Source organism: Sapajus apella, unplaced genomic scaffold, assembly GCF_009761245.1.
Source record: "Sapajus apella isolate SASKATOON/1434 unplaced genomic scaffold, GSC_monkey_1.0 scaffold125, whole genome shotgun sequence".
In the NCBI taxonomy this organism is placed as follows: Eukaryota; Metazoa; Chordata; class Mammalia; order Primates; family Cebidae; genus Sapajus; species Sapajus apella.
The window spans coordinates 3,627,658-3,650,651 of NW_022437065.1; the positions used below are offsets into that span (position 1 = coordinate 3,627,658).

A 22,994-nucleotide genomic window follows, 5' to 3' on the forward strand; every position below is an offset into this window, starting at 1 on the left:
GGTACAGATGTTTACTGAAACATTTATGGGTGAAGTGATTTGGCCCGAGTTTTGCTTTAAAACACTTCAAAAAAATATTGAGGCGGTGTATGAATGCAACAAGACTAGCAAAATGTGAACTGTTGAAGCTGAATGATGAGTACATGGGGCTCATTGCCATTTCTACCATTGCATATGTTTAAATTTTTCCATAATAAAAAGCTTTTAAAAATAAATATTCCTTAAATACCAAGAAACGATCACAGATTGAAGGAGACTAAGCAGATGATGACTAAATTCTATGTGGCATCCTGGGTCAGATCTGGAAAGAAAAAAGAGGAAAACACAAATAAAATCTGTAGTTTAGTTAGAAGTATTATATCAAAGTTAATTTCTTGGTGTGAAAAATGTACCACGGTTAAGTGAGATGTTAACATCAGAGGAACCTGGGTGAAGGGTATACAGGAATGCTCTGTACTGTCTTGGCATCTCTTCTGTAAATCTAAAATTCTTTAAAAATAAAATGTTCCAGTCTGGCCAACATGGTGACACCTCGTCTCTACTAAAAATACAAAAATTAGCTGGGATGGTGGCACATTACTGTAATCCCAGCTACTCCGGAGGCTGAGGCAGGAGGATTGCTTGAACTGGAACCCAGGAGGCAGAGGTTGCAGTGAGCCGAAATTGTGCCACTGCCCTCCAGCCTGGGCTACAGAGGAGGACTCCATCAATCAATCAATCAATAAAATGTTAAAAATAAATAAATAAATGTTCTTTAGTCCCTATACATAACATGTTAAAGTGAATTTTTACCTTCAGTGAAAAAATACTTCTGTCTCTATTATTGAGCTATAGGCTTTAAAGAATTCTCAAAAGATGAGAACATTGGCATATTTGCACTGCCTACATGTTTTCCCCCCTCTAGAATCTCCAGAATTGTATGATTTCTATTTATACAATTGGAGTATATACGTTTATGTGATATTCTCTTTCTATAGTTGCGTTAGCCTTTAATGGGCCCATTGATCACTCTCATCATTTTTACTATTACATCTGTTGGTAGAAATTTATCAGACAATTGCATCTCCAAGAAAAAAGGCTCATGGGAACTATAAAGGCATCTGTTTTTGACATTATACTTGGATGACAGTCTGGCTTGGCACACATACTCTTTCCCTGAAGATTTGGTAGGCATTGCTCCTCCATCTTCTGATGTTGGATGCTATTATGGTGAGGTTGGAAGCCAGACAATTTTTTTCCAGTCACAAATTATGTGGTTTATTTGCAAGATTTCCTATAGGATTCTTTCTTACTCTCCAAAGTCCAGTAACTTCATCAGTATATGAACTGAACTTACTTGTTCTCTGGCAATTTTACCTGGGATAAATTTGTTCTTTCAAGCTATGAACTCAAGTCTTATTACTGGAAGCACTCTTGAATGATACATTTGAACATTTTTGTTGACGTTGTGGTTCCATTCAATCTATTCTGCTATTCAGAAACACCAATCATGCATATGGTGGATCACCTTTGTTCTCTATATATGTCCCTTTCTCTTCAATCCTTTTAAACTTTTTAAACTATTTGTTGTATTTTCATTCATTTTGCTCACTTTTTCCAAGCCTTCCTTCCGTGTCCATAGCTGTTTTTTGAGCACTCTTTTCCTTTTTGCTGTTTCTAATATGGCCTTCATTTCTCTTTTATTTCTGTCTTGAGCTCCATCAGCTCTTTTTTTTTTTTTTTTTTTTTTTTTTTGTGATTGGGCCTTGCTCTGCTGCTAGGCTGGAGTGCAGTGGCACGATCTCGGCTCACTGCAACCTCCACCTCCCAGTTTCAAGCCATTCTCCTGCCTCAGCCTCACGAGTAGCTGGGACTACAGGTGTGCACCACCACACCCGGCTGGGTTTTTTTGCATTTTAGTAGAGACGAGTTTTCACCACTTTGGCCAGGATAGTACCGATCTCCTGACCTTATGATCTACCCGCCTCGACCTCCCAAAGTGCTGGGATTACAGGCGTGAGCCACCACACTAGGCCCTGTCAGCTCATTTTTAATCTCCTTTATCTTATTTCTTTCTTGAGGTATTGTATCTTTGCTTAAGCCCATGATTGATTCACAGATTTTCTAAGTTTTTTTTGCATATCTTTGGTCATGATTTTTATTTTTTTTCCATGGCAACTATTTCTGGTGTGTGCTTTTTGGTCCTGTCTTCACCATGCTCCTTTATTCTTGAGGATATTTTTGTATAGTTTCTATATTGCCTTCTTTTTATTATTACTAATATTTCAATGATGATTGATTTTGCTAGACCAGCTCTGTGGAAAGCAGAAGGGACAGTGCTGAGTTCTGAGCAACAAAAAATTTTCTTGGTTCAGAGTTCCTTGGAGCCTCTCAAGGTACAAGATAGTGTGTGAGAGTTGTTGGTTTAGTCTTTTCTTCGCCTCAACCAATAATGGTAGACAGGAGCCAGTCTGGTCATCAATCTCAGTGTCCTCCCCACCAACAGGCTGCTTTATGCAAAGATGGCTTATCATCAATTCCTGGCCTGGCCCCCTTCAGTTACCACTTCTGTAGCCAGCCTGTGCACCTGTATCATGTTGGGGCAAGTCAGGTGTTAGTGATTTTGTCCACAGTGGTGTGCCACATACCCTAGAGGACTCTACCCTACTACATGTGCCTGGCATTAGAAGAGCCAGGGACTCTTTCCTGACCGCCATCTTTCCTCACTGCACTAAGCAGCAATTCCATACTCATTGTAATTTCAGGTGATAGCTGCCTCTTACTCTCCTACTCTCACTGGAAGTGTGATTTCTGTTCCTGTTCCCGTTTCTTTTTTTTCCTTTTCTCTCTTTTCTTTTCCTTTTGATATAGGGTCTCACTCTGTTGCCCAGGCTGCAGTGCAGTGGTACAATCTTGGCTCACTGCAACCTCTGCCTCCCAGGTTCAAGTGATTCTCATGCCTCAGCCTCCCAAGTAGCTGGGACTACAGGCACGCACCACCACACCCTGGTAATTTTTGTATTTTTAGTAGAGGGATTTCACCATATTGGGCAGGCTGGTCTCAAACTCCTGACTTCAGGTCATCCTTCTGCCTTGGCCTCCCAAAGTGCTGGAATTACAGGCATGAGCTACTGTACTCAGCCTCTATTCCTGTTTCTCATTCTCCTTGTTGTGTCTAGTTGTTTACAGAGAGAACACAAAGACGATCATTAAGAATATATTCTCTGGAGTAAAGCCTGTGTTTGAATCCAGGCTACGCTATTCATTAGCTATGTGATCATAGACAAGTTATGAAACCACTTTAGTTCTCAGTGACGGGATAATAATACTTACCCCAAAATGTTGCCAAGAGGATTAAAGGACATAAATTTCAGTTCTAGGTTCTGTACCAGTCACATAACCAGCTTTCACTAAATGTTAGCTTTTTAAAATTATTGTTAGTACAGTAACCATTAAAATAAACTAAATGTATAATTAAATATCTTTTAGAAAAGAAAGTTCCAGGTCCAGATAGTTCCAAAATTCTACCAAACATTTAAAGAATAAATAATGCTAATTCTGCAAATCTCTTCCAGAGAATAAAACACTTCCCAACTTATTTTTTGAAGGCAGTATTTCCATGATGCCAACACCAGATATAGACATTACAAGAAAAGAAAATGACATATTAAGATTCCTTTTGACCACAGATATAAACATCAGTAAATCAAACCAGCAATATACAAAGAGAATAATATCCTATAACCAAGTAGTGTTTATGAATGAAAGCCTCATTCAATATGCAAAAATCAATGCACTCCATCATATCAACAAGCTAATGAAGAACCATATGATTACATTAAATGATGCAGAAACAGCATTTGTTAAAAGTTAACATTCATTCATGAAAAAACAAAAAACTCTCAGCAAACTAAGAATTGAAAGAAACTTTCTCAACCTAATGAAAGGCATCTATTTAAAAATCTACAGCAAACACCATTGTTAATAATGTAAGATGGAATGCTTTCCTTCTAAGATTGGGAAGAAGGCAAGGAAATATACTGTCATTACTCCTATTCAGTTTCATACTGGAAGTCCTAGCTGGTGCAATAAAGCAAGAAAGATAAAATGTGTACATATTGAAAAGGAAGAAAATGTCCTTATTCACAGGTAAGATAATCGTCTATAAAGAAAAGTCAAAGAAATCCACAGACACAAAATTCTAGAACTAATAAGCAAGTTCAGCAAGGTTGTAGGATATAAGGTCAACACACCAATATTTCTGTACACTAATAATTTGGCAATCAAGTTTCTGTATAATAACAATTTGGAAACCAATTTTTTTAATGCAATTTACATAACTCCAAAAAATGAAGTATCTAGGCATAAATCTAACATAAATCTAAAAGTTTAATGACATTGATCTTAGCAATGAGTTATTGGATATGACACCAAAAGCATAGGCAGCAAAAGCAAAAATAGACAAGTTAGGGCTATATCAAACTAAAAAGCTTCTGCACAAAAGAAGGAAATAATCAACAGAGTAAAAAGGCAACCAATGGAATAGGAGAGAATATTTCCAAATCATGTATCTGATAAGAGGTTTGTCCAAAATATCAACAACTCAAGAAAAAAAATCCAAATAGTCCAATTTTTAAATGGGCAAAGGACTTGAATAGGCATTTCTCAAAAGAAGACATACAAATGGCCAATGAATCTATGAAAAGCTGTCCAGCATCTCCAATCATCAGGGAAATGCGAATGAAAATCACAATGAAGCATCACCTCACACTTGTTAGAATGGCCATAATTTAAAACAAACAAACAAAATAACAAGTGTTGGTGAGGAAGGGGAGAAACTGGAACCCTTGTGCATTGTTGGAGGAAATATAAAATGGTGCAACTGCTATGGAAAACAGTATGGAGGTTTCTCAAAAAATTAAAAATAGAACTAATATACAATCCAGCAATCCTACTTCTGGGTATTATCCAAAAGATTGAAATCAGGATCTTGAAGAGATGCTTGCACTCCTATGTTCACTGCAGTATTATTCACAATAGCCAAGCGGTGGAAACAACCTAAATGTCCATCAACACATGAATGGATAAAGAAAATGTGGCACTCTACATTACCTTCCATGGAATATTTTTCAGCCCTAAAAAGGAAGAAAATCCTGTCACATGCCACAACATGGATGAAACTGGAGGACATTATGCTAAATGGAATAATCCACTCACAAGAAGGACAAATACTGCATGATTCCACCTATGAAGTATCTAAATAAGTCAAACTCATTGAAACAGAAAGTAGAATGGTAGCTGCCAAGGACTGGGGGTAGTGGGAAGTGGAAGAGTTGCCATTCAGCAAGTATAAAGTTTCACTCGTGCAAGATTAAAAAGTCCTAGACATCTACTATATAGCATTGTGCTTATAGTTAATAGTACTATACTGCACACTTAAAAAAAAATTAAGAGAGTAGATCTTGGATTATGTGGGGTTTTTTTCCACTAAATTTTTTTTTAAAGCTGAGGCTAAGCCTGAAGCCATTAACGGTTAAAGGCTATTAGCTAACTTAACTCCTGGCAGCCGAATGGTGAATTCTTTCTTAAAGATCATAGCAGCACACCTCTATGGCTACTGAACCTTGTGCTGCACAACATTTTCAATAGCAGTGAGTGAGATGAAGGCACAGAATGATAGATTCTGACGTATCTGCAGCTGACTCACAATATGAAGATAGCCTTTTGGTATGGTTTGGATGTTTTGTCCCCTCCAAAGTTCATGTTGAAATGTGACCTCCAATGTTTGAGTTGGGCCTGGTTGGGGGAGTTTGCGTCATGGCAGTGGATCCCTCATGAATGTCTTAGTGCTGTTCCACAATAATAAGTGAGTTCTCACTCTATTGGTTTACATGAGATCTGGTTGTTTAAAAGAGTCTGGCACCTCATCCCTTTCTCTCTCTCTTTTGCCATGTGACACACTGGCCCCTCTTTGCCTTACACCGTGATTGTAAGCTTCCTGAGGCCCTCACCAGAAGCAGATGCTGGCACTATGCTTTGTGTATAGCCTGCAGAACCATTAGCCAAATAAACCTCTTTTCTTTTTAAGTTACCCTGTCTCAGGTATTCCTTTATAGCAACACAAATGGACCAACACATCCTTATTATAGACAAATCAAGTTTGAAAAATATCTTGATGGCTGGGACAGAGCTGGTCTGAATTCAACAAGATGAAATCCCATGAGGATTAATGAAAGATATTCCATTTAGGTTTGTGATAACCAATTATATAAGTACTAATGGTAAAAAAAATTTTCCATCTAAATGCCAGGATCTGAAAGTTTTATTTGACTACAAGACTAAAAATGATGCAAGAATGTGTGTTATGGCTACTTAAAGAGCAAAAGAAGACTGGCCATATTAATAAAAGTATTGTGTCTAGAACCAGGGAAGTGATACTCCGTCTGAAGCAGGGTGTTCCCTTCTGGGCATCACTATTTAAGAGGGACACTGACAATTTAGACACCATTCAAAAAAGGGTAACCAGGTTCTTGGAAGGTCAAAAACAGATGAAGAAATGGGGTCCACTTGATATGTTATCACAGCACCTTATAGTTTCCCTGTGAGGAATTTATATACCATTGTAAAATAAATAATGTTTTAGTTGTACAAATGTTTTCAAATTTCTTTAACTTTTTATTTTGAGATTATTTTAGATTCACAGGAAGTTGCAAAGGTGGCACAGAGGGGTCCCATGAGCCCTTTACCTAGTTTTCCCCAAATCTTATATATTTATAGCACAATATGCAAACCAGAAAGGAAATTGACATTGGCAGAATGTTTGTGTATAATTCCGTGCCATTTTGTCACAAGTGTAGATTTGTGTAACCACCACCACTGGCTTTATTGATCTTTTTGAAGAACCAGTTCTTTGTTTCATTGATTTGCTCTGTTTTTCTTTTCGGTTTTCAACTTCATTGATTTCTGCTCTTGTCTTTATTCTCTCCTTCCTTCTGCTTGCTTTGGGTTTATTTTGCTCTTATTTTTCTAGGTTATTGAAGTTGGAACTTAAATTATTTATTTGAGACTTTTCCTCTTTTCTAATGTAAGCATTTCATGCTTTAAATTTCCCCCTCAGCACCGCTGTGTACCACAAATTTGGTAGGGTGCATTTTCATTTTCACTCAGTTCAATGTATTTTTCAATTTCACCTGTGACTTCCCCTTTGACACATGGATTATTTGAAAGTATTTTGTTTAATTTCCTAGTGTTTGGAGATTTCCCTGTTTTGTTTCCTTCCTTCCTTCCTTCTTTTCTTCCTTCTTTCCTTTCCTCCCTCCCTCCCCCCTCTTTCCTTCCTTCTTTCTTTGTTTCTTTCTCTCTCTCTCTCTTTCTTTCTTTCTTTCTTTTTCTTCTTTTGAGTCTTACTCTGACACAATCATGGCTTGCTGCAACCTCTGCCTCCCAGGATCAAGTGATTCTCCTTTCTCAGCCTCCCAAGTAGCTGGGATTACAGGCACCCATCCCCACGCCAGGCTAATTTTTGTATTTTTATTAGAGATGGGGCTTTACCATGTTGGCCAGGCTGGTCTTGAACTCCTGACCTCGTGATCCAACTGCCTCGGACTCTCAAAGTGCTGAGATTACAGGCGTGAGCCACCATGCCTGATTTGTTATCTTTCTACTATTGATTTCTAGTTAGCTTACATTGTGGTCAGAGAACACATTGTATGATTTCAATTATTTTACATTTGTTAAGCCTTGTTTTATGGCCCAGGATATGGCCAATCTTGGAATGCATTCCATGGGCACTTGAAAAGTATGTGTATTCTGCTTGTTGGATGGAGTGTTCTATAAATATTGATTCCATCCTGTTGGTTGATGTTGGTGTTTTGTTCTTCTATATCCTTGCTGATTTTCTGTCTAGCTGTTTATTAAATGTTGAGAGAGGAGCTCAACATTTAATTATAGTTGTCTCCAGCTATAATTGTGGATTTGTTTATTTTTCCTTTCAGTTCTGTCAGTTTTTGATTCACATAGTTAGCTGCTCTGTTATTTGGCGCATATACACAAAAGAATCTGTGTCTTCTTGGTGTATTGAGACTATTATCATTTGTAATGTCAGCCTATGTCCCTGGCAATTTTCTCTGCGGTCTACTTTATCTGATATTAATATAGTCATTCTTGCTTTTTTTAATTAATATTTGAATTATATAGCTTTCCTGTGTTTTTATTTTCAATCTACCTATCTCATTATATTTCTTGTAGTGCTTCTTGTAGATAATATATAGTTGGGCCATTTTATTTCCCCTTCTGCCAATCTCTGTCTTGGAGTTGGTACATTTAGGTCATTTTAATTTAATATAATTATTGATATGTAGACGTTTGTCTGCATTTTATTTTTTGTTTTCTCTTTGTTTGCTTTCCATTTCTGTTTTCTTTTTCCTGCCTTCCTATGGATTACTTGAATATTTTTTAGAATTTCATTTTGATTTATCTATAGTATTATTAAGTGTATCTCCTTGTATAGTTTTCTTATTGGTTCTTCTAGATAATGCGTTATATATTATGTACATAATATATATATATATACAGTCATGTGCCACATAACCTTTCAGTCAATGATGGACTGCATATACAATGGCAATCTCATAAGATTATAATGGATCTGAAAAATTCCTATCACCTAGTGGCACTGTGGTTGTCCTAATGTCTTAGCACAACGCACGTGTTTGTGGTGATGCTGGTATAAGCAAACCTGCTGCTCTGTCTATCATGTTAAAGTATAGCACATACAATTATGTATAGTACATGATCATAATGATAATAAACAACTATGTTACTGGTTCATATATTTACTTTTCTTTCATTATATCAAAGTGTACTCCTTTTACTTACATTTTTTAAAAAGTTAATTGTACAACATCCTCAGGCAGTTCCTTCAGGAGGTATCCTAGAAGAAGGCATTATCATAGAAGATGACAGCTCCATGAATATTATTGACCTTGAAGACCTTCCAGTGGGACAAGACGAGGTGGAAGACAGTAATATTGATGATCCTGACCCTGTGTAGGCCTAGGCTAATGTGTGTGCTTGGGTCTTAGTTTTTAACAAAGAAGTTTAAAAAGTGAAAAAAAAAAAAAAAAAGAAGAAGAAGAAAGAAAGAAAAGAAAAATTTTAAAAATAGAAAATGCTAGGCCAGGTGTGGTGGCTCACACCTGTAATCCCAGCACTTTGGGAGATTGAGGTGAGCGGATCACGAGATCAAGAGATCGAGACCAGCCTGGCCAACATGGTGAAACCCCGTCTCTATTAAAAATACAAAAATTAGCTGGATGTGGTGGTGCATGCCTGTAGTCCCAGCTACTTGAGAGGCTGAGGCAGGAGAATTGCTTGGACCCAGGAGGCGGAGTTTACAGTGAGCTGAAATGGTACCACTGCACTCCAGCCTGGTGACAGAGCGAGACTCTGTCAAAAAAAAAAAAAAAAAAAAAAAAAAGATTATAGAATAAGAACATAAAGAAAAATGTTTACAACTGTATAAAGTGTTTGTGTTTTAAGATAAGTATTTATACAAAAGAGCTAAAAAGGCCAGGTGCGGTGGCTCATGCCTGTAATCTCAACACTTTGGGAGGCTGAAGCAGGCAGATCACTTGAGGCCAGGGGTTCAAGACCAGCCTGACTGATGTGACAAAACCCCATCTCTACCAAAAATACAAACATTAGCCAAGATCACACCACTGCACTCCAGCCTGGGTGACAGAGGAAGGCTCTGTCTCAAAAAAAAAAAAAAAAAAAGAGCCAAAAGAGTTAAAAGTTTATAAAGTAAAAAATTTACAGTAAGCTAAGGTTAATTGATTACTAAACAATGAAAATTTTTTTTTATAAATTTAGTGTAGCCTAAGTGTGCAGCATTTATAAAATGTACAGTAGTATACAGTAATGTCCTAGGCCTTCACATTCACTCACCACTCACACACTGACTCAGTCAAAGCAACTTCCAGTCCTGTAAGCTCCATTCATGATGAGTACCCTATACAAAGTGTACCCTTTTTTTATGTTTTATACCATATTTTTTACTGTACCTTTTCTATGTTTACATAAACAAATACCATTACATTATAATTGCTTATCCGTACAGTCACATGCTGCAAAGGTTTACAGCTTAGGAGGCTTTACCATGCAGGCTTGTTTAATACCACCTAGGTTTGTGTAATTATACTCTATGGTGTTCATACAACGACAAAATCCCCTAACAATGCATTTCTCAGAATGTATCCCCATTATTAAGGAATGCATGACTACATATAACTTATCACAATCTATTGATGTCATCATTTCACCAGTTTGAGTGTAGAAACTTTATCTCCTCCTGCATCCTTTTATGCTCCCCAGTTTATAATTGTCTTAACTCTCTCTTCTACATACATTTAGGATTATGTAAGACAGTATTATAATTTTTGCTTCAACCATCAAAGATAATTTATAAAACTAAAGAGGAGGATCTATTGTATTTATCTATATTTTTGCTTTTTTTGTTGTTGTTCTTTCTTCCTTCCTAATATCCCAAGATTCCTTCTTTTTTTTTTTTTTTTTTTAGATGGAGTTTCACTCTTGTCGCCCAGGCTGGAGTGCAATGGCGCCATCTCGGCTCACTGCAACCTCCACCTTCTGGGTTCAAGCAATTCTCCTGCCTCAGCTTCCCAAGTAGCTGGAATTACAGGCGCCTGCCACCACACCGGCTAATTTTTGTATTTTTAGTAGAGATGGGGTTTCACCATGTTGGCCAGGTTGGTCTCAAACTCCAGACCTCAGGAGATCCACCCGCCTCGGCCTCCCAAAGTGCTGGGATTACAGGCATGAGCCACCGCGCCTGGCCAAGATTCCTTCTTTTATCACAGGAGTCCCTTTGTGTTAGGGAACTTCCTTTACCCATTCTATAGGATTGGTCTACTGGTGATAAATTCTCTTAGTTTTCCTTCATCTGCAAATGTTTTCTTTTTCCTCTTTTTTGCTGGAGTATATTTTCACTGCTTATAGAACTCAGGTTTGACAGTTCTTTTCCCTCAGCACTTGAACATGGCGTGTCACTTCTTTCTGGCCTCCATGGTTTCTGGTGAAAAGCTCACATTCATTTAAATTGTTTTCCCCTACAGATAATATATCATTTCTCTCTGGCTATTTTCAAGAATTTTTCTTTTTCTCTAGTTCTCAAAATTTGACTACAGTGTGTATTTCTTTTGATTTATCCTGTTTGAGGTTCACTCAGCTTTTGAATCTGTAGATTTATGTCTTTTGCCAAATTTGGGAAATTTTCAGCCTCACATTTTTCCTCTTTCCTTTTGGGAACCTGATGATGAGATATTTTGTTATAGTCCTATGTGTCCCTGTGGCTCTATTGTTTTATTGTTCATCCCATTTTCTCTCTGTTGTTCAGATTTGGTAATTTCTATTTTATATTTTCAAGGTCATTGATTATTTTTTCTGCCCTTTTCATTCTGATATGAGCCCATCCATTGTGTTTTTAAAATTTCAGTTTGTATTTTTCACTTCTAAAATCTCCATTTAATTATTCTTTATAGCTTGCATTTCTTTGCTGAGACTTTCTATTTTTTCATTTGTTTCAAGCATGTTCATTATTACTTTTTGAAGCATGTTTATGACAGCTCTTTTAAAATCCTTGTCAGATCATTCTAAAATCTTTGTCATCTCAGTGGTGCTATCTATTGATTATATTTCTCAAGTTGAGATCTTCCTAGCCCTTGGTGATTTTCTATTGAAATGTTATGAAGCTCAGAATTTTATTTAAATAGTATGTTTTCAACAGGCCTCCACTGGTACCATGTCACCTCATTACTACCATATGAGAATAGACACCCACATTCTCTACTCAGTGTATGTGGACACTGGAAAAGCAGTGAGGAAAGACCTTGTTACTGCTGGAGTAGGGATGTCAGGTGAGACTCCCCATCAGGCCTCTTATGATACTATCCTGGCTGGGAGCAGGAAGGGGACCTCATTACTGTTCCTCTCAATTGCTTCTGTTGACACTAGTAGGGAGTGGCCTCTTTGCTGCTGAGCAGTGAAGTCATGACTCTCCAGTAGGCTTCCTCTGATACCAGCCCAGCAATGAAGGGGAGGGGCTCCTACATTGCTGGTGGGTAGTGGTGGGCATCCAGGCTCTCCAAGTAGTTTCCACTGACATCAGAGGGGTGGCCTATCTTCCCATCCACTGAGGATAAAAGTCCTGGCCCCCCCACTTGGCCTTCTCTGACACCCCATGATGGAGATTCAGAGCCCCTCATTACAGCCTGGTAAAGACTGGCATTTCTGGATTACCAGCTTCTCCATTACCTAGAGTGGAATTTATGAGGCAAAAGAAAAACCTGAGAGCTTACCACCATGCCATTCCTCAAGTCCCAGGGTCCCCAGCCAGTCTACCTTCTCTCCACCTTTCAGAGTCTTCTTATGTTCACCCTAACATATAATATCCAGGGGGTTTAGCTGTACTTAATGGAAGGGATAGAGGTGTACACTTCTACTCCAGCTTTCCAGAAGCAGAAGTCAATTAGTTTTGTTTCCCTACTTAGACAATGATCTCTGTGTTGACAAAAATCATTTCTGTCTTGCTCATTGCCATACCCTCAGCTCTTAACTCAGTGTCTGGCATGTAACTGATGGTCTACAAATATTTGAAAAATGAATAAGCATTTAACAACAACAAAAAAAAGCCAAAACTTAGAGGAGATTGGATAGTTGCTTTTGAATATCTAAGGAGTTTGTTTTTGCTTTTGTTTTTTGAAATGGAGTCTTACCCTGTTGCCCAGGCTACAGTGCAGTGGCATAATCTCGGCTCACTGCAACCTCCATCTCCCGGGTTCAAGCAATTCTCTGCTTCAGCCTCCCGAGTAGCTGGGATTATAAGTGTGCACCACCACACCAAGCCAATATTTGTATTTTAGTAGAGACAGGATTTTGCCATGTTGGCCAGGTTAGTCTTGAACTCCTGACCTCAGATGACCCACCTGCCTCAGCCTCCCAAAGTTCTGGGATTATAGGCATGAGCCACCACGCCCAGCCTAAGGAGTTGTTTTCTAGAAAAAGGGTTCAATTTGTTGTGTGGCATTCTCTCTCAAGGACAGAGCTAGAACCAAGAGTAGAAGGAACAGAGAAGGAAGTTTTGCCTGCATTTCTGGCAATTTGCAAAGCCCATTAATTTCCTAAAAACTATAGGAGTGCTGAAGTGAAGAAACTTGCTTAACTTTGTTTAACCTAAGTGTATCTGATCTCCAATTCTCATAGCCCCAATTAATATCTCAAAAGCCACTAGAGTCTGTGTAACCCAGGTAGGAAGTGCTGTTCACAGAGAACTTTGGTATTTTTCTCTACCATAATGTATCATAGAAAGTCTATTACAGGGCTGGGTGCAGTGGCTCACACCTGTAATCCTAGCACTTTGGGAGGCCGAGGTGGGAGGATCACTTGAGGTCAGGAGTTTGAGACCAGCCTGACCAACATGGTGGAACCCCATTTCTACTAAAAATACAAAAATTAGCTGGGAGTGGTGGCAGGCACATGTAATCCCAAATACTTGGGAGGCTGAGGCAGAGAATCACTTTTTTTTTTTTTTTTTTGAGACAGAGTCTTGCTCTGTTGCCAGGCACCAGGCAGATCGTGTAGTGGCACGATCTCGGCTTACTGCAACCTCCACCTCCCAGGTTCAAGCAATTCTCCTGCCTCAGCCTCCCAGGTAGCTGAGACTACAGGCACGAGCCAACATGCCCAGCTAATTTTTGCTGTATTTTTTAGTAAAGACGGGGTTTCACCATGTTGGCCAGGATGGTCTCAATCTCTGGACCTCGTGATCCACCTGCCTTGGCCTCCCAAAGTGCTGGGATTACAGGCTTGAGCCACTGCTCCCGGCCTGAGAATCACTTGAACCCGGGAGGCAGAGGTTACAGTGAGCCAAGATCTCACCATGGCACTCAAGCCTGGGCAACAGACTGAGACAAGAAAGAACAAGAGGGAGAAAGAGAGAGACAGAGAGAGACAGAGAGAGAGAGAGAGAGAGGAAGGGAGGGAGAGAGGGGAAGGGAGGGGAGGGGAGGGGAGGAGAGGGAAGGGAAGAGACGTCTATTACAGTATTACAATAGTGTTCAAAGCAAGTGTGCCTTCTCAGAAAAATGATTAGATCCTTAACCTTGAATATGAAACTCCTTGTCTTAGCTTGGATTCTCCTAGAAGCAGACCACAAGACAAGGATATGAGCACAAATTTGGGGGGCGTGGAGTGAGATGCTCTCAGGAAACACCAGTAAGAGAGTGGGAAAATGAGACAAGAAAGAGAAGGGAAGCTTGAAAGGGTGAGTTATAAAACATGTTACAGTTATGGGCAACCGAGGCACCATCCACCGGAGAGCTCTGGGAGAAAGTGTAGATCAGACTTTGGGGTTTAGTCATACATCACACACACACACACACACACACACACACACACACACACACACACACGGTATTTATCCTAAACTCCTCTCCATCTCTGGCTGAGGGCTGCTGCCAGGGGTGTTGACTCTCTGGCACTTCCTGCCTGCCCTGCCCGCAGCTGAGAGCCAGTGCACAGGCAGAGGCACAGGTGCTTGTGTTGGAGACCTTAGTCTTATACTGGAAGAGTGAGTGCCAAGGGAATGTGAGTAGGTCTGTCGCGCAGGCTGGAGTGCAGTGGCATGATCTCGGCTCACTGCACCCTACACCTCCTGGGTTCCAGCAATTTTTCCGCCCCAGCCTCCCGAGTAGTGGGGACTACAGGCACCCGCCGTGACGCCTGACTAATTTTTGTATTTTTCATAAAGATGGAGTTTTACCATGTTGGCCAGGCTGGGCTCAAACTCCTGAGCTCAAGCCATCTGCCTGCCTTGGCCTCCCAAAGTGCTGGGATTACAGGTGTGAGCCACCGCACCCGGCCTCTGAATTCTAAACATGTCTTTTCTACTTTCTTCTTGGCTCCAGTGGAGTTAAATATACAACACTTCTGGTAAATTATTTTTGAAGAAACTAAAACAAGCTATTTTTTATTTCTATTTTTTTAAGTCCAGAAGACCCCTGATAATGACCAAGTGGGCTGCAGTAAGATGGGGCATGCTGGGAAGTACTGGCACCTCAAACCACCCTCCTCTCGGCCTCCAGAATAGCACAGATGCTAGTGAGACGGGCACAGCTGCAGGGACATGGGGCATAGACCCAGCTTCTGAACCGAGAGCAGTCCGATATAGCAGACAGCCCATGGCATCTGACAGCTATGGCAAAGACAGCTGACCGTGGGACATAGGCAGCATTAGGAAGGCCAAAGATACATGAACAGAATTCCCTAAAGGTGCTCAGAGCATCTGATGGAAATCCAGGCTTAAGCAATGCTTAGAGAGCCAAGAGGACAGACGGGCAGTGGGTGACAGAGTCATCTGTCTCCAGTAGTTGGAGCCAATCACCAGGAAGGAGTTTTGGCAGGACTCTGGATTATGGAAAGCAGCCTGCCAAGACTAAGTCAGGACCCCCAGCCTTAGAGGGTATTAGGAGGCAGACAGGGGCCTAAGGCATGGCCTTAAATACAAGGAACAAATCCAAGACCCAGAGAGGGTCAAGAGTAGAACTGTAGCTAAGAACATGTAGAACTGTAGCTTCCAGTTAAGGAAACAAAAACCCCAAGGTCAAGACAATGTAAGCAGCACGGATGCCCTGGCTCTGGGTCCCAGCATATGCGGCTGGGGCTAGGGCTCCTGAGATAGTCCAGCTAAGGCCAGAATTTGTCCTAGAGCTGAGAGAAGGCTGCACCAACAGATGGACATCAAGTCGGCCTAGCAGTAGGAGATGAAGGTTTTTGAGACCACGGTCAGGCAAGGCTTCTACTGTGATGTTTGCAGCCAGGTGGTCAGGGGTTCTTCCCAACCAAACCACGCATCCATCCCAATGCCTCCATGGCCTCACACATCCCCTCATCCTCTTGCCCTGCTGATGGCCACCCTAGGCCTTTAGAGCACTTAAAAAACAGTGATTATGATCCTGTCCACTGGCTTTGAAATTGGCTGACTTCTGGGATGGAAAATATGGTAGCCAACCGTTCCTGTGACACCATCCAGAGCCTCCGTCCTCTGTAATTCACAGGGATAGAATCTGCAGGTCATTCGAAGGGCCTCTGTTTTTTGTTTTATTTGTTTATTTGAGACGGAGTCTCCCTGTGTCCTGGAGCGCAGTGGCACAATCTCAGCTCACTGCAACCTCCGCCTCCCAGGTTCAAGCGATTCTCCCGCCTCAGCCTCCCGAGTAGCTGGTACTGTAGGTGCATGCCACCACACCCCCCACCATGCCCGACTAATTTTTATGTTTTTAGTACATAGTACACATGGGGTTTCACCATGTTGGCTGGGGCCTCTGTTTTTTAATATTTAAAATCACCTCTCCTCAAATTCCTAAGTTTATATGGTGTTAATGGTCCCTTCTCCCCCTTTCCCTTCAGATGGCACTGTGCGTATCTATTTTGGTCAGCTTCCTGTTAAAAGTGCTTCCTTTCTCTTTCTATTCTGGCTACTTACTCATCTTTTCCCCTCTGCTTGCTGATTTGCTGGGGTTTTTAATTTTTTTTTCTTTTTACCCTGAGTTTGACCTCAGCCTGCTGTTGCCATCCCCCACGGCCACACTCCTAACTCACAACAAGACTGGGATCTTTTCATTTATATTGAAGACATCACCAGCTCTTTATTCCTGTGGCCCTTTCTTTACCCTTATTTCCTTTTCATTTTGTTTCGCTTTTAATCCTTCATTACCCAGCTTTTCCTGGCAAAGGTCCAAGACCAAACTGCGTATTTTTCTAAGCTTTTTCTTTTAGTTCTTCTTTCCTTTCTCTCCTCTGCCCCTGGCTTCCTGAAAGTCTGCCCTGAGATCCATATTATGTCTTTGTTTTTGCCAGTAACAAATACTTCATTTACTGTTTTGAATAAACGGTGCTTTTCAGCGACTGGAGCACTTGCTCCTTCTTTGAAAACGCTGTATTAGAAGAATCAGATAAACTTCACTGATATTTTGATTGAAATGCTTCTGCATTCTCGTCTCAGAATTCCAAATATGTGGCAACACACATGTTTGGAGCCAGATTTCTGAGAAGATGCCCTCAATCACCCACAGCGTCTTTATGAGTTTTCCCTCCAATGTGACTTCAGTTATTAAGATGTCCCAAGTGATTAGACTCACCAGCAGCCTCCTACTTACCCAAGGAAACCTGATATTGTTGGGAAAGGCTGTGTAGGGGAGATTACTTGGCAGTGGTAAAAGTCAGAAGCCTCATGTCTGCAGAACTTTGTTCACTTCTCAGAAGTCCTTTGTGTGATATAAGGAAGTCACTCTAAATCTCTTTGTCTCTCTAACTGCAATACAGAGGCAACAATATCCCATTAAAGGAGCTCTGTGTGAAAAATATTACTAAATATTAACAAGATGTTTTGAATTTCTTGTATATTTCACCACATTAGATCTAGCAAACTACCATCCCTCATCTGGGGCAGAGAATTGTTAAGTGTAGTTAGGCCAGCCAGAGGGCAGCCTCAGGCAGGGGTGCCGCTCCTTGTGAACTTACTAAGGCAGGGAGGGGCAAAGGCGGGGCAGGATGGGGGCTGGTACAAACCCCTCCTTCTGGGCCTGTCCCAGGTATCCAGGAATATTTCCCTAGCAACCTATTATTATTATTATTGTTATTATTATTATTTTGAGACAGAGTCTCGCTCTGTCACCCAGGTTGGAGTGCAGTGGCACTATCTTGGCTCACCACACCTCCGTCTCCCAGGTGCAAGCGATTCTTATGCCTCAGCCTCCCTAGTAGCTGGGATAATAGGCTCCCGCCAACATGCCCGGCTAATTTTTGTATTTTTCATAGAGGTGGGGTTTCACCATGTTGGCCAAGCTGGTCTCAAACTCCTGACCTCAAGAGATTTGCCTGCTTCTGCCTCCCAAAGTGCTGGGATTACAGGCGTGAGCCACCATGCCCAGCCAGCAACCCATTGTTTTATACATCTGAGAGCTCTTGATTTTCCACAAACCATTCATTTCTTTTTTTCTTTTTAGGAATGAGGGTCTCACTCTGTTGCCCAGGCTGGAGTGCAGTAATGCAGTCATAGTTCACTACAGCCTCAAACTCCTGAACTCAAGCGATCCGCCCACCCCAGCCTCCCCAGTAGCTGGGATTACAAGTGTGCACCACCACACCTGGCTCAGAGGCTATGTTTCTTGTTGCTCAAGTTAAGGAGCCAATGGAGTAGAATAATGATAGAGAGGCAACATAACATGGCAGTCAAGAATATAGATTTAGTCTGGGCATGGTGGCTCACACCTGTAATCCCAGCACTTTGGGAAGCTGAAGCAGCTGAGTCACCTGAGGTCAGGAGTTACAGACCAGCCTGGCCAACATGCTGAAATCCCATCTCTACTAAATATACAAAAATTACCTGGGTATGGTGGCACACGCCTATAATCCCAGCTACTTGGGAGGCTGAGGCAGGAGAATCGCTTGAAACCAGGAGGTGGATGTTGCAGTGAGCCGAGATTTCACCATTGCACTCCAGCCTGGGCAACAAGAATGAAACTCCATCAAAAAAAAAAAAAAAAAAAGAAGGAAAGAAAGAAAGAAGAAAGAAAGAAAGAAAGAAAGAAAGAAAGAAAGAAAGAAAGAAAGAGAACAATAAAGGCTAATAGTAGTCACTTACTTGAATTTAAAAAAAAAAACAAAAAACGGAATATAGATTTAGGAGCCAGATGCCCTGAGTTTGATACCTGTCTCTGCCGTGTGATAACTTTGTGATCTCGGGCATGTTACTTCTCTGTGCCTCAGTTTTCCCATCTGTATTTTCAGAATAATGTTATGAAGATTAAGCAAGTTAATATTTGTAAAGGGTCTGTTTGGAACAGTGCCTGGGATATAGTAAAATAAAAATATTGTCCCAATTCTAATGTTTTTAATGTTATAAAATCTTTCTTGGAAATAATTAGGCAAGATATGACAAAGGATTCTTTGAGAAGAGAGCCTTCCTGTCTCTATAGCATGAAGAATGTGGTGATGTGGAAAATAAAATAAAAACACAGCAAAAATAAAATCAGAGAGGCCAGGTGCAGTGGCTCACACTTGTAATCTCAGCACTTTGGGAGGCTAAGGCAGGCGGATCACTTGAGGTCAGGAGTTCGAGACCAGCCTGGCAAACATGGTGAAACCTTTGTCTCTACTAACCCTTGTCTCTACTAAAACTACAAAAATTAGCCAAGAATGGTGGTGCACAACTATAATCCCAGCTACTCAGGAACCTGAGGCAGGAGAATCACCTGAACCCAGGAGATGGAGGTTGCAGTGAGCCGAGGTTGTGCCATTGCACTCCAGCCTGGGCGACAGAGTGAGACTCCGTCTAAAAAAATAAAACCTTAGGAGCCCCCAGGCAGACCACCAAAATGACCCTGCTGGCCAGACTTCACACTGTGAAACAATAACTCACTGATGGTTATGCTGTCTATAACTGAAAGGAAGGAAGAATGAGAGGGAAGGAGGGAGGGAACGAAGAAGGGAGGTAAAGGTAGAGGGAAAGAAGGGAGGAAAGAAAGTCCTCTGATATTTTCATTTCTTTTTGAAAAATATAGATCCAAGATGTTTGGTGAGTTCCTGTTGAAATTTGGGAAGTGTGCCAGGTTGTATTTTCCCAAGATGGTTGCATCAATGTGTCTATCCCACCCCACATACTCTTCCTTCAGTGTGACACTGACACCCCTCCCACTGAGGAATGGGGTCTATGTTCCCTCCTCTGACATCTGGGCAGAGGCTTGTGACTGCTCTGACCAATGGAGTATAGTGGAATGACGTTAACATGACCTCCAAGGCTAGGTTGTATAAAGGACACAGCTTCCACTGCACACGCTCTCGGGACACTTGCTCTTGGATCCAGCCATCGTGCTGTCTGGGCCACATGGGAAGACCACAGTGTGTAGATGTGCTGGCTGACAGTCAGCATCAGCCACCAGATATATGAGTGAGCCCTCAGATGATTCCAGCTTGCAAACATTGAGTCTTCCCAGCTGAGGTCCAGACATTGTGGAGCAGAGATAAGCTGTCTCTGCTGCCCCTTCCCTGAATCCCTGATTCAAAGACACCATAAAAGATAATAAATGATTATCGTTGTTTTAAACCACTAAGTTTTGGAGTAATTTGTTAGACGATGGTAGATCATGAATATAGGAAGTCTATAAGAAGGTAGAGTGTGGTTTCTACATCAAAGCGTTCCCATGGTGAATCCTATTTGAGCCTTTGGGATCCATGCCATTGTGTATTTAATTTTTAAATCTTTCCCTCTTCGACCAGGCACTGTGGCTTTTGCCTGTAATCCCAGCACTTTGGGAGGCCCACGCAGGAGGATCACTTTAGCTCAGGAGTTTGAGGCCAATCTGGGCAACATAGTGTCTCTACAAAAATAAAAATAAAAAATCAGCCAGACACAGTGGTGTATGCCTGTAGTCCTAGCTACTAGGAAGGCTGAGGTGTGAGAATCACTTGAGCCCAAGTGGGAGGATTGCCTGAGCCTAGGAGTTCAAGGTTACGGTGAGCTATGCTCACGCCACTGCACTCCAGCTTGGGCAACAGAGTAAGATCCTGTCTCAAAAAAAAAAAAAAAAAAAAAAAAAAAAAAAAAAAACCCTTCCCTCTTTAGCAAGCAAACTTACAAATCAAAAATTTTGTCAAATGAACTGTGCTTGATCTAAGTCACACTGGGAATCTCTGAACAGGTGCCATAGGTGGGGGTGTTTTAAGTCCTTCACAGAGATCAGGTCTCCCTGGCCCAGGCTGCCACCCAAAGACTTTGAGCAGGGCTGGGTGTGGGTGCTCATGCCTGTAATCCCAGCACTTTGGGAGGCCAAGGCAGGAGGGTCTCTTGAGGTCAGGAGTTCAAGACCAGCCTGGGCAACATGGCAAAACCCATCTCTACAAAAAATACAATAATTAGCTGGGCATGGTGGTGCACACCTGTAGTCTCAGCTACTTGGGCAGCTAAGGCGGGAGGATCACTTGTGCTTGGGAGGTCGAGGCTGCAGTGAGCCGTGATTACGCCACTGCACTGCACTTTAGCTTGGATGATAGAGTGAGACCCTATCTCAAAAAGACAGAAACAAAAACAAAACAAAGACTATGAGCAAAGGAAGATTCTCACAAGAGTAATTATAAACCAGCCTGGTATCAGGAGCTCATCCAAACACAACCAACAATGTTCTGAACTTATCTCCTATTATGCTGGCTCTAAGTGCAAACAAGAAATGTAATAAAACATAATAAAAATAACTAAAAGAAGATGCTAATCAATCCTCCATTTTCCTAATTAAATACACAAGTAATTCATATTTCATTTCAGATAAATTTTTTTTTTTTTTGAGAGTGAGTCTCACTCTATCGCACAGGCTGGAGTGCAGTGACATGATCTTGGCCCACGGCAAACCTCTGCCTCCCAGGTTCAAGGGATTTTTCTTTCTTGGCCTCCTGAGTATCTGGGAATTACAGGCGCCCACCACCACACCCAGCTAATTTTTTATTATTAGTAGAGACGGGTTTCCCCATATTGGCCAGGCTGATCTCAAACTCCTGACCTCAGGTGATCTGCCTGCCTCAGCCTCCCAAAGTGATGAGATTACAGGCGTGAGCCACAACACCTGACCCATTTTAGATAAATTAAAAAGTGAAAATTCAGGAAAAAAAATTAAAACTATCATAAATCTATCCCCGAGAAATAACCACTCATAATATGTTGGTATATTCTTTTTGTTACTTTTATTTTTAATTGACAAGTAATGAGGTACAGTGTGATGTTATGATACATATAAACATTGTGAAATGAGTGAATCAGGCTAATGTATCTATCACCTCACATACTTATTATTTTGTGGTGAGAACATTTAAATTCTATCCTTTTTTGGGCCAAGTGCAGTGGCTCACACCTGTAATCCCAGCACTTTGGGAGGCTAAGGGGCGCAGATCACCTGAAGTCAGGAGTTTGAGACCAGTGCGGCCAACATGGTGAAACCCCATCTCTACTAAAAATACAAAAATTAGCCGGACGTGGTGGTGGGCACCTGTAATTCCAGCTACTGGGGAGGCTGAGGCATGAGAATCATTTGAACCGGGAGGCAGAGGTTGCAGTGAGCCGAGATCACGCCACTGCACTCCAGCCGGGGTGATAGAGTGAGAATCAGTCTCAAAATGAATAAATAAAAAAAAATAAAATCTACCTTTTTAACAATTTTGAAATATGTATTGTTAACTATAATCACCATACTGTGCAATGCATCACCAGAACTTACTCCTCCCGTCTAACTGAAACTTTGTACCGTTTTCCTAACATCTCCTTTCCCCACACACCCACATCTCAGCCTCTTATAACCACCATTCTAATCTCTACGTCTATGAGTTCAACTTTTTTAGATTCCACATATCAGTGAGATTATGCAGTATATCTTGGTGTATTCTTTAAAGAAATACCAGTATTCAGATAATCTTTAAAGAAATAGATATGTATGGAGGTGACTACGAAAAATATTCTGTTCCATATTCCACTTTCCTCACTTAACTATCTTTTCTTTTCTTTTTTTTTTTTAAGATGGAGGTCTCACTCTGTCACCCAAGTTGGAGTGCAGTGGCGTAATCTCGGCTCACTGCAACCTCCACCTCTCAGGTTCAAGCGATTCTCCTGCCTTAGCCTCCTGAGTAGCTGGGATTACAGGTGCACACCACCACGCCTGGCTAATTTTTGTATTTTTAGTACAGACAAGGTTTCACCATCTTGGCCAGGCTGGTCTTGAACTCCTCACCTCATGATCCACCTGCCTTAGCCTCCCAAAGTGCTGGGATTACAGGCATGAGCCACTCCGCCCGGCCTTAACTGTGTTTTTGCATCTTTCCATGTCAATAAATATAGCTCTACTTCATATTTTCATGATCAGAAAGTAACCTGTCAATTAAATGTACCTTGATTAAAT

General features: G+C 41.2%; 1 long non-coding RNA gene across 1 annotated transcript; it reads right to left on the reverse strand.

Moving 5' to 3' along the window:
- Nucleotides 1-2,513: 2,513 nt before the first annotated feature.
- LOC116539011 lies at nucleotides 2,514-22,561 on the reverse strand. Its single transcript, XR_004263890.1, has 3 exons — nucleotides 22,400-22,561; nucleotides 18,124-18,126; nucleotides 2,514-2,524 (listed from the first exon to the last, which is right to left on the reverse strand). It is a non-coding gene; the product is annotated as an uncharacterized LOC116539011 (long non-coding RNA).
- Nucleotides 22,562-22,994: the final 433 nt, after the last annotated feature.